This window comes from Pseudophryne corroboree, unplaced genomic scaffold, assembly GCF_028390025.1.
Source record: "Pseudophryne corroboree isolate aPseCor3 unplaced genomic scaffold, aPseCor3.hap2 scaffold_545, whole genome shotgun sequence".
NCBI classification, from domain to species: Eukaryota; Metazoa; Chordata; class Amphibia; order Anura; family Myobatrachidae; genus Pseudophryne; species Pseudophryne corroboree.
The window spans coordinates 92,086-105,975 of NW_026970145.1; the positions used below are offsets into that span (position 1 = coordinate 92,086).

Below are 13,890 nucleotides of genomic sequence, written 5' to 3' on the forward strand. Positions count from 1 at the left end.
CCTGCTAGACACCCCATTCCAAGCTGATTGTGACATCACGGAACATGCATCATAGAACAGGCATGCTAAAACATGGGTCTTCAACCTGCGACCCTCCAGCTGCTGTGGAACTACACATCCCAGCATGCCCTGCCTCAGTTTTAGCATACCTTATAGCAAAACTGTGGCAGGGCGTGCTGGGATGTGTAGTTTCACAGCAGCTGGAGGGCCACAGGATGAAGACCCATGTGCTAGAGCCAAGCCGCAGGTACATTGAATGCTAGCAAGCTGAATATTTAAATCCTTTTTGTTCCGCAGCATTCCAATGCGGAAGATTCCATGGAACCAGAGATCCTTCCATTGAGAAGGACATGCTGCCTGGATGACTACACTGTGCAAATTAAATCACGGAGCCAGTTGGTTTGTGGGTGGCTCTGGTGACTGGGTGGTTGGGTGGGTGGTGTGTCGGAGGTGGAGCACATGCAAATGATTGTGTATCATCCAGCTAGTGAGAGTGAAAACTCATGCAGGAGTGTGCCTGCTTGTCAGTGGGTTATGCACCTTGCCAGACGTTAAATCTACATAGAGCAGCTGGAGGGGACAAGAGCATGTTTGCAAAATATAGATAGAAGAGCATATATGCTGGCGCATTCTCCATGATTGTGTCAGCTTATGTTTTGGTGCACTGCACTTTCCTCCACTAAGTTTTAGCCATTTTTGTTAAGCTCAAGTGTAGTTGCTTCTCGGCCTTTTGGCTGTGATCTTGTATTGTGGTTGAAGGGTCTGCTGGAGGGAGGGATTGCTTTCTTCATTGGCGAAAGACCAAAGATATTCCAGGATGGAAGGCTTGGGAACACTATCTGTTTTTCAGTTGTGGAAGAGCACAGAGGTCGGATTGGACTACATTCTATAGTAAAGGATGTCTTTCTATTTATTAAACCTCCCCTTATATGTGTCAGTCTTTCAATAAAGCTTCGGGCTTGTGATTCCCTCACCCTCTTACACTCCACACCCATAGCCTTATTAACTGTTGTATTATTGTACAGTTTAAATGTATAGTGCAGTTCATGATTTATAGTGTAGGCTGGCCTGTGCTGTAGTTCTTGAACTGTACTATACCATCAGCATTTCTATTGTGTTTTGGCTGTGCCGCAACGCGGTACTTATGTGTGTAATGTTTATGTATGTTTTTTTGCTTCTTTATGTGCATCGGTCCTACAAGTAATGAAAGCTCTTCTCCCATCTCCCTTTTCTGAAAAGCCATTTAATATATGGTTCCCAGATAGGGGACATATCAGATATTGGATTTCAAAAGCATCAAATATCATACCACTTTTATTGCCATCAAAGATAAACATTGATTGTTTTCAGATATTGGCTTGAAAAAGCAGTCTTTATTGACATAAAAAAAAAACATACATAAACATTGCACACATAAATACAGTGTTGCAGCACAGCCAAAACACAATACAAATGCTGACGGTATAGTACAGTTCAAGAACTACAGCACAGGCCAGTCTACACTATAAATCATGAACTGCACTATACATTTAAAGTATACAATAATACAACAGTTAATAAGGCTATGGGTGTGGAGTGTAAGAGGGTGAGGGATTCACAAAACCGAAGCTTTATTGTAACACAGACACATATAAGGGGAGGGTCAATAAATAGAAAGATATCCTTTACTATAGAATGTAGTCCAATCCGACCTCTGTGCTCTTCCACAACTGAAAAACAGATAGTGTTCCCAAGCCTTCCATCCTGGAATATCTTTGGTCTTTCGCCAATGAAGAAAACAATCCCTCCCTCCAGCAGACCCTTCAACCACGATACAAGATCACAGCCAAAAGGCTGAGAAGCAACTACACTTGAGCTTAACAAAAATGGCTAAAACTTAGTGGAGGAAAGTGCAGTGCACCAAAACATAAGCTGACACAATCATGGAGAATGCGCCAGCATATATGCTCTTCTATCTATATTTTGCAAACCTGCTCTTGTCCCCTCCAGCTGCTCTAAGTAGATTTAACGTCTGGCAAGGTGCATAACCCACTGACAAGCAGGCACACTCCTGCATGAGTTTTCTCTCTCACTAGCTGGATGATACACAATCATTTGCATGCGCTCCACTTCCGACACACCACCCACCCAACCACCCAGTCACCAGAGCCACCCACAAGCCAACTGGCTCCGTGATTTAATTTGCACAGTGTAGTCATCCAGGCAGCATGTCCTTCTCAATGGAAGGATCTCTGGTTCCATGGAATCTTCCGCATTGGAATGCTGCGGAACAAAAAGGCTTTAAATATTCAGCTTGCTAGCATTCAATGTACCTGCGGCTTGGCTCTAGCACATGGGTCTTCATCCTGTGGCCCTCCAGCTGCTGTGAAACTACACATCCCAGCATGCCCTGCCACAGTTTTGCTATTAAGGTATGCTAAAACTGAGGCAGGGCATGCTGGGATGTGTAGTTCCACAGCAGCTGGAGGGTCGCAGGTTGAAGACCCATGTTTTAGCATGCCTGTTCTATGATGCATGTTCCTTGATGTCACAATCAGCTTGGAATGGGGTGTCTAGCAGGCATTTGCTGACAGCCACTTGAGGGAGACACACATCAGGAGATGCAGCATATCGGAGGTCTTCGATGCCTTTCCAGCAAATGCACACCACCTGCTGCTGGTCTGGACACAAAACAATGCCCACAATCGAAGTCCCAAAATGCCCAACTACAGGATTCATGTAAGTAGTGAATTTAGGAATGAATTTAGAAGTAGGAAATTAAGTTAGTTCACAAGTACATTCAAATTCAGATCTAAAGACTAAACACAAAACACAAAATAAGACTCCACAGAGCAATTATCAGGTGTCTTTATCAATTGTTGCATTTAAAAAATCAAGCAATTAGGGAGCACAATGTTGCGACAATGTAACCCTATTTGCAAAATAGTACTAAATAAGTTTGTCGATGTAAGACATTTGCAAAGGCGCAAACAAAACACGCTGGAAAATGCAACTGAATCTGTTTTTGGAGGTTAGAAAAGATGCAGGATCAAGTAGCTCCATGGGTAGGGTGTTTGATTAGAATTCAACAGGTTATAGGTTTGAATCCTGGGTATGATAGTTTGAGGTGTTATTTAATAAAGCATGTTTATATATTAGTCACACATGGCTTACTTGTACAAATGGCATGTCACCAGTTAGTGCTGACTGCTGATATGCCATTTGCACTAAAACAAATTAAAATGGTAAAAGTTATTGTACTTTAAGTAAAAATAAAAGCTAAAATATCAAACCCAGTTTTGGATTACTTTAATGAACAAAAAAAAAAATGCATATAGCAAAGGATAGTTTCAATCTGCCTACCTCTGGGTTATGGACCCAGCATGCTTCCATTACAGTACTCTGCTGCACATGTAAGTGCAAGAGATCCTGAAGCACTCACTCATCATGGGAAAGTACCAATGTGTTTCTTCATTGGTTGATGGAAGAAACATCTTACAAAAACTCTCCACATTATTGACTTTTTAAAATGTTTCTAGGAATCGTTCTAGATGAATGCTTATTAGCCTTTGTCAGTATGGACTTTTACAAAGTGTTGCTGTGGCGCAATCAGTTACTGTGTAAGGCTATTAACCAAAAGGTTGGTGGTTCAATCCCACCCAGGGACGTAATTGACCTTGTTATCAGATTTTGGTGATCTTTATGTAGACAAGTGAAAATTTCAAACCCCCTCTTATGGTGTAGGGTACCTGGCCTTCTCTGATGTAATCAGAGTTAGATTTGATTCAGTGATTTTATAAAAACAGCTAGGAAGCACAATTTAGCAGTGGGTTGCAGAGAAAAAGAAATATGCTGGCAAAAAAATCCAATTGAGTGATTAAACAGCTTTTCATTTTCTGGCTTTATTTTTATGCTAACAAATTTGTTCTCTGAAAAGTGTCCACAAAGCCAAGTTTCTGATTAACACATTTGTAGGGATGGTTTTTAACCTATTACTAAATTAAACTTGCTTCATTGGAAAGGCAGCAAGATGCATCCTCATTTCAATATCTACTGAAATAATACAGGTTGACACCAGGAAACATTAACGCCACTGCATCCTTTGTGCTTTCTCATGTGGAAGTCTGTTTAATGTGAAAACAAGGTGATATCTAATTAGCACACAGGTAAGGAATTAAGAAAATATTTATTTAAGGGTGAAGATGTTTCTCACAAAATCGTTGCCCCAATGCATCATTGAAATTCAAGCTGGAAAGATGATTTTAATATATCACTTGTACATTTTGTATTGCTCTTCTGGTGACAATGTAGTTTGTTTTTGTCAATTACCATTTTAATAATCGGGTAAAGAAAATTAAGTGGATTTTTGAAAGAAAACAATACTGTCAATATACTATTAAAACAAATGAAAATGGTAAAAGTTATTGTACTTTAAGTAAAAATAAAAGAGCAAAAATATCAATCCCAGTTTTGGATTACTTTAATTAACAAAAAAAAAACGCATATAGCAGAGGATAGTTTCAATCTGCCTACCTCTGGGCTATGGACCCAGCATGCTTCCATTACAGTACTCTGCTGCACATGTAATTGCAAGAGATCCTGAAGCACTCACTCATCATGGGAAAGTACCAATGTGTTTCTTCATTGGTTGATGGAAGAAACATCTTACAAAAACTCTCCAGATTATTGACTATTTAAAGTTTTTCTAGGAAACGTTCTAGATGAATGCTTATTAGCCTTTGTCAGTATGTACTTTTGCAAAGTGTCGCTGTGGCGCAATCAGTTAGTGTGTACAGCTATTAACCAAAAGGTTGGTGGTTCAATCCCACCCAGGGATGTAATTGACCTTGTTATCAGATTTTGGTGATCTTTAAGTAGACAAGTCAAAATTTCAAAAACCCCTGTTATGGTGTAGGGTACCTGGCCTTCTCTGATGTAATCAGAGTTAGATTTGATTCAGTGATTTTATAAAAACAGCTAGGAAGCACAATTTAGCAGTGGTTTGCAGAGAAAAAGAAATATGCTGGCAAAAAAATCAAATTGAGTGATTAAACAGCTCTTCATTTTCTGGCTTTATTTTTATGCTAACAAATTTGTTCTCTGAAAAGTGTCCACAAAGCCAAGTATCTGATTAACATCTTTGTAGGGATGGTTTTTCACCTATTACTAAATTAAACTTGCTTCATTGGAAAGGCAGCAAGATGCATCCTCATTTCAATATCTACTGAAATAATACAGGTTGACACCAGGAAACATTAACGCCACTGCATCCTTGCTGCTTTCTCATGTGGAAGTCTGTTTAATGTGAAAACAAGGTGATATCTAATTAGCACACAGGTAAGGAATTAAGAAAATCTTTATTTAAGGGTGAAGATGTTTCTCACAAAATCGTTGCCCCAATGCATCATTGAAATTCAAGCTGGAAAGATGATTTTAATATATCACTTGTACATTTTGTATTGCTCTTCTGGTGACAATGTAGTTTGTTTTTGTCAATTACCATTTTAATAATAGGGTAAAGAAAATTAAGTGGATTTTTGAAAGAAAACAATACTGTCAATATACTATTAAAACAAATTAAAATGGTAAAAGTTATTGTACTTTAAGTAAAAATAAAAGAGCAAAAATATCAATCCCAGTTTTGGATTACTTTAATTAACAAAAAAAAATGCATATAGCAGAGGATAGTTTCAATCTGCCTACCTCTGGGTTAAGGGGCCCAGCATGCTTCCATTGCAGTACTCTGCTGCACATGTAAGTGCAAGAGATCCTGAAGCACTCACTCATCATGGGAAAGTACCAATGCGTTTCTTCATTGGTTGATGGAAGAAACATCTTACAAAAACTCTCCAGATTATTGACTTTTTAAAGTTTTCTAGGAAACGTTCTAGATGAATGCTTATTAACCTTTGTCAGTATGTACTTTTGCAAAGTGTCTCGGTGGTGCAATCGGTTAGTGTGTTTGGTTATTAACCAAAGGGTTGGTGGTTCAATCCCACCCAGGGATGTTATTGACCTTGTCATCAGATTTTGGTGATCTTTAAGTAGACAAGTCAAAATTTCAAACCCCCTCTTATGGTGTAGGGTACCTGGCCTTCTCTGATGTAATCAGAGTTAGATTTGATTCAGTGATTTTATAAAAACAGCTAGGAAGCACAATTTAGCAGTGGGTTGCAGAGAAAAAGAAATATGCTGGCAAAAAAATCCAATTGAGTGATTAAACAGCTCTTCATTTTCTGGCTTTATTTTTATGCTAACAAATTTGTTCTCTGAAAAGTGTCCACAAAGCCAAGTTTCTGATTAACACCTTTGTAGGGATGGTTTTTCACCTATTACTAAATTAAACTTGCTTCATTGGAAAGGCAGCAAGATGCATCCTCATTTGAATATCTACTGAAATAATACAGGTTGACACCAGGAAACATTAACGCCACTGCATCCTTGCTGCTTTCTCATGTGGAAGTCTGTTTAATGTGAAAACAAGGTGATATCTAATTAGCACACAGGTAAGGAATTAAGAAAATCTTTATTTAAGGGTGAAGATGTTTCTCACAAAATCGTTGCCCCAATGCATCATTGAAATTCAAGCTGGAAAGATGATTTTAATATATCACTTGTACATTTTGTATTGCTCTTCTGGTGACAATGTAGTTTGTTTTTGTCAATTACCATTTTAATAATAGGGTAAAGAAAATTAAGTGGATTTTTGAAAGAAAACAATACTGTCAATATACTATTAAAACAAATTAAAATGGTAAAAGTTATTGTACTTTAAGTAAAAATAAAAGAGCAAAAATATCAATCCCAGTTTTGGATTACTTTAATTAACAAAAAAAAAATGCATATAGCAGAGGATAGTTTCAATCTGCCTACCTCTGGGTTAAGGGGCCCAGCATGCTTCCATTGCAGTACTCTGCTGCACATGTAAGTGCAAGAGATCCTGAAGCACTCACTCATCATGGGAAAGTACCACTGCGTTTCTTCATTGGTTGATGGAAGAAACATCTTACAAAAACTCTCCAGATTATTGACTTTTTAAAGTTTTCTAGGAAACGTTCTAGATGAATGCTTATTAACCTTTGTCAGTATGTACTTTTGCAAAGTGTCTCGGTGGTGCAATCGGTTAGTGTGTTTGGTTATTAACCAAAGGGTTGGTGGTTCAATCCCACCCAGGGATGTTATTGACCTTGTCATCAGATTTTGGTGATCTTTAAGTAGACAAGTCAAAATTTCAAACCCCCTCTTATGGTGTAGGGTACCTGGCCTTCTCTGATGTAATCAGAGTTAGATTTGATTAAGTGATTTTATAAAAGAACAGCTAGGAAGCACAACTTAGCAGTGGGTTGCAGAGAAAAAGAAATACGCTTGCAGAAAAATCCAATTGAGTGATTAAACAGCTCTTCATTTTCTGGCTTTATTTTTATGCTAACTAATTTGTTCTCTGAAAAGTGTCCACAAAGCCAAGTATCTGATTAACACCTTTGTAGGGATGGTTTTTCACCTATTACTAAATTAAACTTGCTTCATTGGAAAGGCAGCAAGTGATGTCATCCAAGCAGTGGGTCAAAGTTGGCTTCAACCCTCGTCTGCTTATGAAAAGAGAAAAGGGATATGCAGGGCATGGCGGCCTTTTGCGACGCTTGGATGACCCCTAGTTTGCATTAAACACCCCCACCCTCCTTCGGTGTGGGGCTCATGTTGGCCATGCCCCAGCCCCTGAAGCATTCAAGCTGATTTCTTGCAGCAGCTGGGTACTGTAACAGCTCCAGAGCTGCTCTGTAAGGCAAGTAAAAGGGTGTGGGCCCTGCAGCACTACCTGTAGTTTGCATTGTGCATTGGAAGGCACAAAGTAAGCAGACGGGAGGAGAAGTCAGGATAGTGCACAAGGTTATAGAAGGGAGGGGCTCAAGAAAAGAGAAGTGGAAACAGACAGCATACTAGGCTGGAGAGAGACCTGAGACAAAGAGATCTGAATTATACGAGAGCCGTCCAGGGGAAACACAAATTATGCAGTCAAGTTTCCCACATTTGGGGAAATCGCAAGGGGCAGCACACCCAGAGTGCAATGGGTGAGCCTTGCCCTGGGAGAAGCACCTTCATGATCATAGTATCTCACCTGGCAGGTTAGTAGGAGTTGGGCTAGAGCTGGGGAGGGTCGCTGCTCGGGCACTACCTTTCAAGTGAAGGAGATCCAACTGAGGCAGCACAAGGGAACTCTCAAAAGAAGAACAAGGCTAGAGGAAGATCTGAGACAAAGAAATCTGACTTTACCAGAGCTGACCAGAGGAAAGCACAAACACAGTCCACCACTACCACAAATAATGCAGTCGAGTTTCCCACATTTGGGGAAATCACAGGGGTCAGCATACCCAGAATGCAATGAATGAACCTCACCCTGGGAAAACAATCTTCATGACAATAGTATCTCCTATGCAAAATAAGTATGATTTGGGATAGGGCTGGGGAGGGCCGCTGCTCAGGCACATCTCTGTCAAGTAAAGGAGATTCAACTGAGGCAGCACAAGGGAACTCTCATCTGGGGACAACAACTGCAGGGAGAACACATATTTTCAGATGAACATGGGGTGGCAGAAGGCTGCCTAATACTGAAGCACCCCCAAACAACAAACCAAATGCAACAACTAGTGCAAGCATTCCTGGGGGATGGCCTGCAGCAGATGGATTTGAATATGGTGATGTCATCCAAGCAGTGGGTCAAAGTTGGCTTCAACCCTTGTCTGCATATGAAAAGAGAAAAGGAGCGTGCAGGGCATGGAGGCCTTTTGTGGTGCTTGGATGACCCCTAGTTCGCATTAAGCACCCCCACCCTCCTTCGGTGTGGGGCTCATGTTGGCCATTCCCCAGCCCCTGAAGCATTCAAGCTGATTTCTTGCAGCAGCTGGGCACTGTAACAGCTCCAGAGCTGCTCTGTAAAGCAAGTAAAAGGGTGTGGGCCCTGCAGCACTACCCGTAGTTTGCATTGTGCATTGGGAGGCACAAAGTAAGCAGACGGGAGGAGAAGTCAGGATAGTGCACAAGGGTATAGAAGGGAGGGGCTCAAGAAAAAAGAAGTGGAACCAGACAGCAAACTAGGCTGGAGAGAGACCTGAGACAAAGAGATCTGAATTACATGAGAGCCGACCAGGGAAAACTCAAATTATGCAGTCAAGTTTCCCACATTTGGGGAAATCGCAGGGGCAGCACACCCAGAGTGCAATGGGTGAGCCTTGCCCTGGGAGAAGCAACTTCATGATCATAGTATCTCACCTGGCAGGTAAGTAGGAGTTGGGCTAGAGCTGGGGAGGGTCGCTGCTCGGGCACCCCCCTGTCAAGTGAAGGAGATCCAACTGAGGCAGCACAAGGGAACTCTCGAAAGAAGAACAAGGCTAGAGGAAGATCTGAGACAAAGAAATCTGAATTTTACCAGAGCTGACCAGAGGAAAGCACAAATACAGTCCCCCACTACCACAAATAATGCAGTCGAGTTTCCCACATTTGGGGAAATCACAGGGGTCAGCATACCCAGAATGCAATGAATGAACCTAACCCTGGGAGAACAATCTTCATGACCATGGTATCTCCTATGCAAAATAAGTATGATTTGGGATAGGGCTGGGGAGGGCCGTTGCTCAGGCACATCTCTGTCAAGTAAGTTGCATTTGATTTGTTGTTTGGGGGTGCTTCAGTATTAGGCAGCCTTCTGCCCTACCATGTTCATCTGAAAATATGTGTTCTCCCTGCAGTTGTTGTCCCCAGATGAGAGTTCCCTTGTGCTGCCTCAGTTGAATCTCCTTTTGGAGAAGACCTCAATAAGATTGTAGCTGATCTGGCTACTGCTAAAACAGCTTGCCTACCTAGTATGACTCCTACCACGCAGAAGGCTAAAAGTACTTTTCTTGGCCCTTTCATCCTCCAGGTAAAGCGTACCCAAGGTCAGGCATACCCAAAGCAAGCTCATGTTTCCAGACCTGCCAAGCCCAGACTGAAGCAATCCTGGGCTGCCCATCAGCCTGCTTCCAAAACGGACAAGCCTGCCGCATGACGGTGCAGGCCTCCCTCTGGGGGATCCCAGGGTGGGGGACCCGACTTCTAGGTTTGGCAAAGAAAGGTATAATTCTAAGCTAGAGAATTCTGTTTGGAGCTCACCTTGTACTTTGTGAAGAAATAATCAGCATTGTGGCTGAGCAGATACATGTAGTGTGTGGCTGCAAACTGCATGGATCTGCTGCGTTGTAATGCTGATTCTTTTTTTTTGCAAAGTACCAATAGCTTCATATAATGTTCACAATTTTTATGCAGGATCAAATAGCTCAATAGGTAGGGTGTTTGATTAGAATTCAACAGGTTATAGGTTTGAATCCTGGGTATGGTAGTTTGAGATGTGTTATTTAATAAAGTATGTTGTTCTGACTGCCGGCATCCTATCACCTGGGATATCATACTAAATAAATGGAGTTGATCAAATTTTTTTTTTTTAACTAGGGACAATTTCCAGATACTTCCCTTTATAACTGAGATTGCCCCCTGGAACTTCACATCAGTTGACAACTATGCATGAGTGGGCAGTGCTTGCCCTGGATCTGTCCACCCATTTATGTGCCGCCATAAAATAAAGCATGACTAACAGTTATCCTGGGCGTACACTACACAATTATCTGTCAGGCTATCTATCCAGTCTGGATGGTTGGAATGAAAATCTGGTAATGTATAGGAGCAAATGTCAATTAACCATTTGCTCCCAAACACTAGAAAAGTGGTCAAAAATGGTCATTACACAAATTGGTTAAACCCAAAATTTAACCAATTTGTTTAGGGGACCATTTTTGTCCATTTTTTAGTGTTTGAGAGTAAATCGTTGATGGTCATTTGCTCACATAGATAACCGGATTTCTATTCCAACCAGCCAGTGTTGGAGAGATGGTCTGCCAGATTACATAATGCATACCAGAGCCATAACTAGACTTTTTGGTGCCCTGTGACAGAGAATTATATGCCCTCCCCCCCATTTTTGCAATATGGACAAAAGGCGCATGCCTTGTGGGGAAGGGGCATAACAAGATTGGTCTCAGAGAAAGCACATGAGATATGAAGATATATCTAGTATACTTGACACTCAATGGTTTGTGGTATTGCAGGGGTGCCCTCCTTAAATGCATATACAGTCACACATGGCATGTTTGTGTAAATGGCATATCAGCAGTCAGCACTAACTGGTGACATGCCATTTGTACAAGTAAGCCATGTGTGACTAATATATAAACATACTTTATTAAATAACACCTCAAACTATCATACCCAGGATTCAAACCTAAAACCTGTTAAATTCTAATCAAACACCCTACCCATTGAGCTACTTGATCCTGCATCTATTCTAACCTCCAAAAACAGATTCAGTTGCATTTTCCAGCGTGTTTTGTTTGCGCCTTTGCAAATGTCTTACATCGACAAACTTATTTAGTACTATTTTGCAAATAGGGTTACATTGTCGCAACATTGTGTTCCCTAATTGCTTGATTTTTTAAATGCAAAAATTGATAAAGACACCTGATAATTGCTCTGTGGAGTCTTCTTTTGTGTCTACTTCTTATCTACATTTAATTCCCTACCTATAATCAAGGCATTTTTAAATGCTGGGTGCTGCCAGGACGTGAGGCCTACCTAGTCTTTAGATCTGAATTTGAATGTACTTGTGAACTAACTTAATTTCCTACTTCTAAATTCATTCCTAAATTCACTACTTACATTAATCCTGTAGTTGGGCATTTTGAGCCTTCAATTGTGGGCATTGTTTTGTGTCCAGACCAGCAGCTGGTGGTGTGCATTTGCTGGAAAGGCATCGAAGACCTCCGATATGCTGCATCTCCTGATGTGTGTCTGCCTCAAGTGGCTGTCAGCAAATGCATGCTAGACACCCCATTCCAAGCTGATTGTGACATCACGGAACATGCATCATAGAACAGGCATGCTAGAACATGGGTCTTCAACCTGCGACCCTCCAGCTGCTGTGGAACTACATATCCCAGCATGCCCTGCCTCAGTTTTAGCATACCTTAAAAGCAAAACTGTGGCAGGGCATGCTGGGATGTGTAGTTTCACAGCAGCTGGAGGGCCACAGGATGAAGACCCATGTGCTAGAACCAAACCGCAGGTACATTGAATGCTAGCAAGCTGAATGTTTAAATCCTTTTTGTTCCGCAGCATTCCAATGCGGAAGATTCCATGGAACCAGAGATTATTCCATTGAGAAGGACATGCTGCCTGGATGACTGCACTGTGCAAATTAAATCACGGAGCCAGTTGGCTTGTGGGTGGCTCTGGTGACTGGGTGGTTGGGTGGGCGGTGTGTCGGAGGTGGAGCACATGCAAATGAATGTGTATCATCCAGCTAGTGAGAGAGAAAACTCATGTAGGAGTGTGCCTGCTTGTCAGTGAGTTATGCACCTTGCCAGACGTCAAATCTACATGGAGCAACTGGAGGGGACAAGAGCAGGTTTGGAAAATATAGACAGAAGAGCATATATGCTGGCGCATTCTCCATGATTGTGTCAGCTTATGTTTTGGTGCACTGCACTTTCCTCCACTAAGTTTTAGCCATTTTGTTTAAACGCAAGTGTAGTTGCTTCTCGCTCTTTTGGCTGTGATATTGTATTGTGGTTGAAGAGTCTGCTGGAGGGATTGTTTTCTTCATTGGCGAGAGACTGAAGATATTCCAGGATGGAAGGCTTGGGAACACTATCCGTTTTTCAGTTGTGGAAGAGTTGAAAGACCGGATTGGACTACATTCTATAGTAAAGGGTATCTTTGTATTTATTAATCCTCCCTTTATATGTGTCTGTCTTTCAATAAAGCTTTGGGCTTGTGATTCCGTCACCCTCTTACACTCCACACCCATAGCCTTATTAACTATTGTATTGTTTAAATGTATAGTGCAGTTCATGATTTATAGTGTAGGCTGACCTGTGCTGTAGTTCTTGAACTGTACTATACCGACAGCATTTGTATTGTGTTTTGGCTGTGCTGCAACACAGTACTTATGTGTGTAATGTTTATGTATGTTTTTTTGCTTCTTTATGTCAATAAAGACTGCTTTTTCAATCCAATATCTGAAAACAATCAATGTTTATCTTTGATGGCAATAGAAGTGGTATGATATTTGCTGCTTTTGAAAGGCAATATCTGATATGTCCCCTATCTGGGAACCATATATTAAATGGCTTTTCAGAAAAGGGAGATGGGAGAAGAGCTTTCAGTACTTGTAGGACCGATGCACATTTCCTATTCTAGCCTCCAAAAACAGATTCAGTTGCATTTTCCAGCGTGTTTTGGATGCGCCTTTGCAAATGTCTTACATCGACAAACTTATTTAGTACTATTTTGCAAATAGGGTTACATTGTTGCAACATTGTGTTCCCTAATTGCTTGATTTTTTAAATGCAACAATTGATAAAAACACCTGATAACTGCTCTGCGGAGTCTTATTTTGTGTCTACTTCTTATCTACATTTAATTCCGTACCTCTAATCAAGGCATTTTTAAATGCTGGCGGCTGCCAGGACGTGAGGCCTACCTAGACTTTAGATCTGAATTTGAATGTACTTGTGAACTAACTTAATTTCCTACTTCTAAATTCATTCCTAAATTCACTACTTACATGAATCCTGTAGTTGGGCATTTTGGGACTTCGATTGTGGGCATTGTTTTGTGTCCAGACCAGCAGCAGGTGGTGTGCATTTGCTGGAAAGGCATCAAAGACCTCCGATATGCTGCATCTCCTGATGTGTGTCTCCCTCAAGTGGCTGTCAGCAAATGCCTGCTAGACACCCCATTCCAAGCTGATTGTGACATCACGGAACATGTATCATAGAACAGGCATGCTAAAACATGGGTCTTCAACCTGCGACCCTCCAGCTG

At 41.3% G+C, this 13,890-nt stretch overlaps 4 non-coding genes across 4 annotated transcripts; all 4 read right to left on the minus strand.

Moving 5' to 3' along the window:
• Positions 1-7,946: 7,946 nt before the first annotated feature.
• On the minus strand, positions 7,947-8,110 carry LOC135032449 (U1 spliceosomal RNA). The gene has a single exon (XR_010227968.1). It is a non-coding gene; the product is annotated as a U1 spliceosomal RNA (small nuclear RNA).
• Positions 8,111-8,260: 150 nt separating this feature from the next.
• Positions 8,261-8,424, minus strand: LOC135032601 (U1 spliceosomal RNA). The gene has a single exon (XR_010228102.1). It is a non-coding gene; the product is annotated as a U1 spliceosomal RNA (small nuclear RNA).
• A 674-nt stretch (positions 8,425-9,098) lies between these two features.
• On the minus strand, positions 9,099-9,261 carry LOC135032505 (U1 spliceosomal RNA). The gene has a single exon (XR_010228018.1). It is a non-coding gene; the product is annotated as a U1 spliceosomal RNA (small nuclear RNA).
• A 152-nt stretch (positions 9,262-9,413) lies between these two features.
• On the minus strand, positions 9,414-9,577 carry LOC135032548 (U1 spliceosomal RNA). Its single transcript, XR_010228052.1, has one exon. It is a non-coding gene; the product is annotated as a U1 spliceosomal RNA (small nuclear RNA).
• Positions 9,578-13,890: the final 4,313 nt, after the last annotated feature.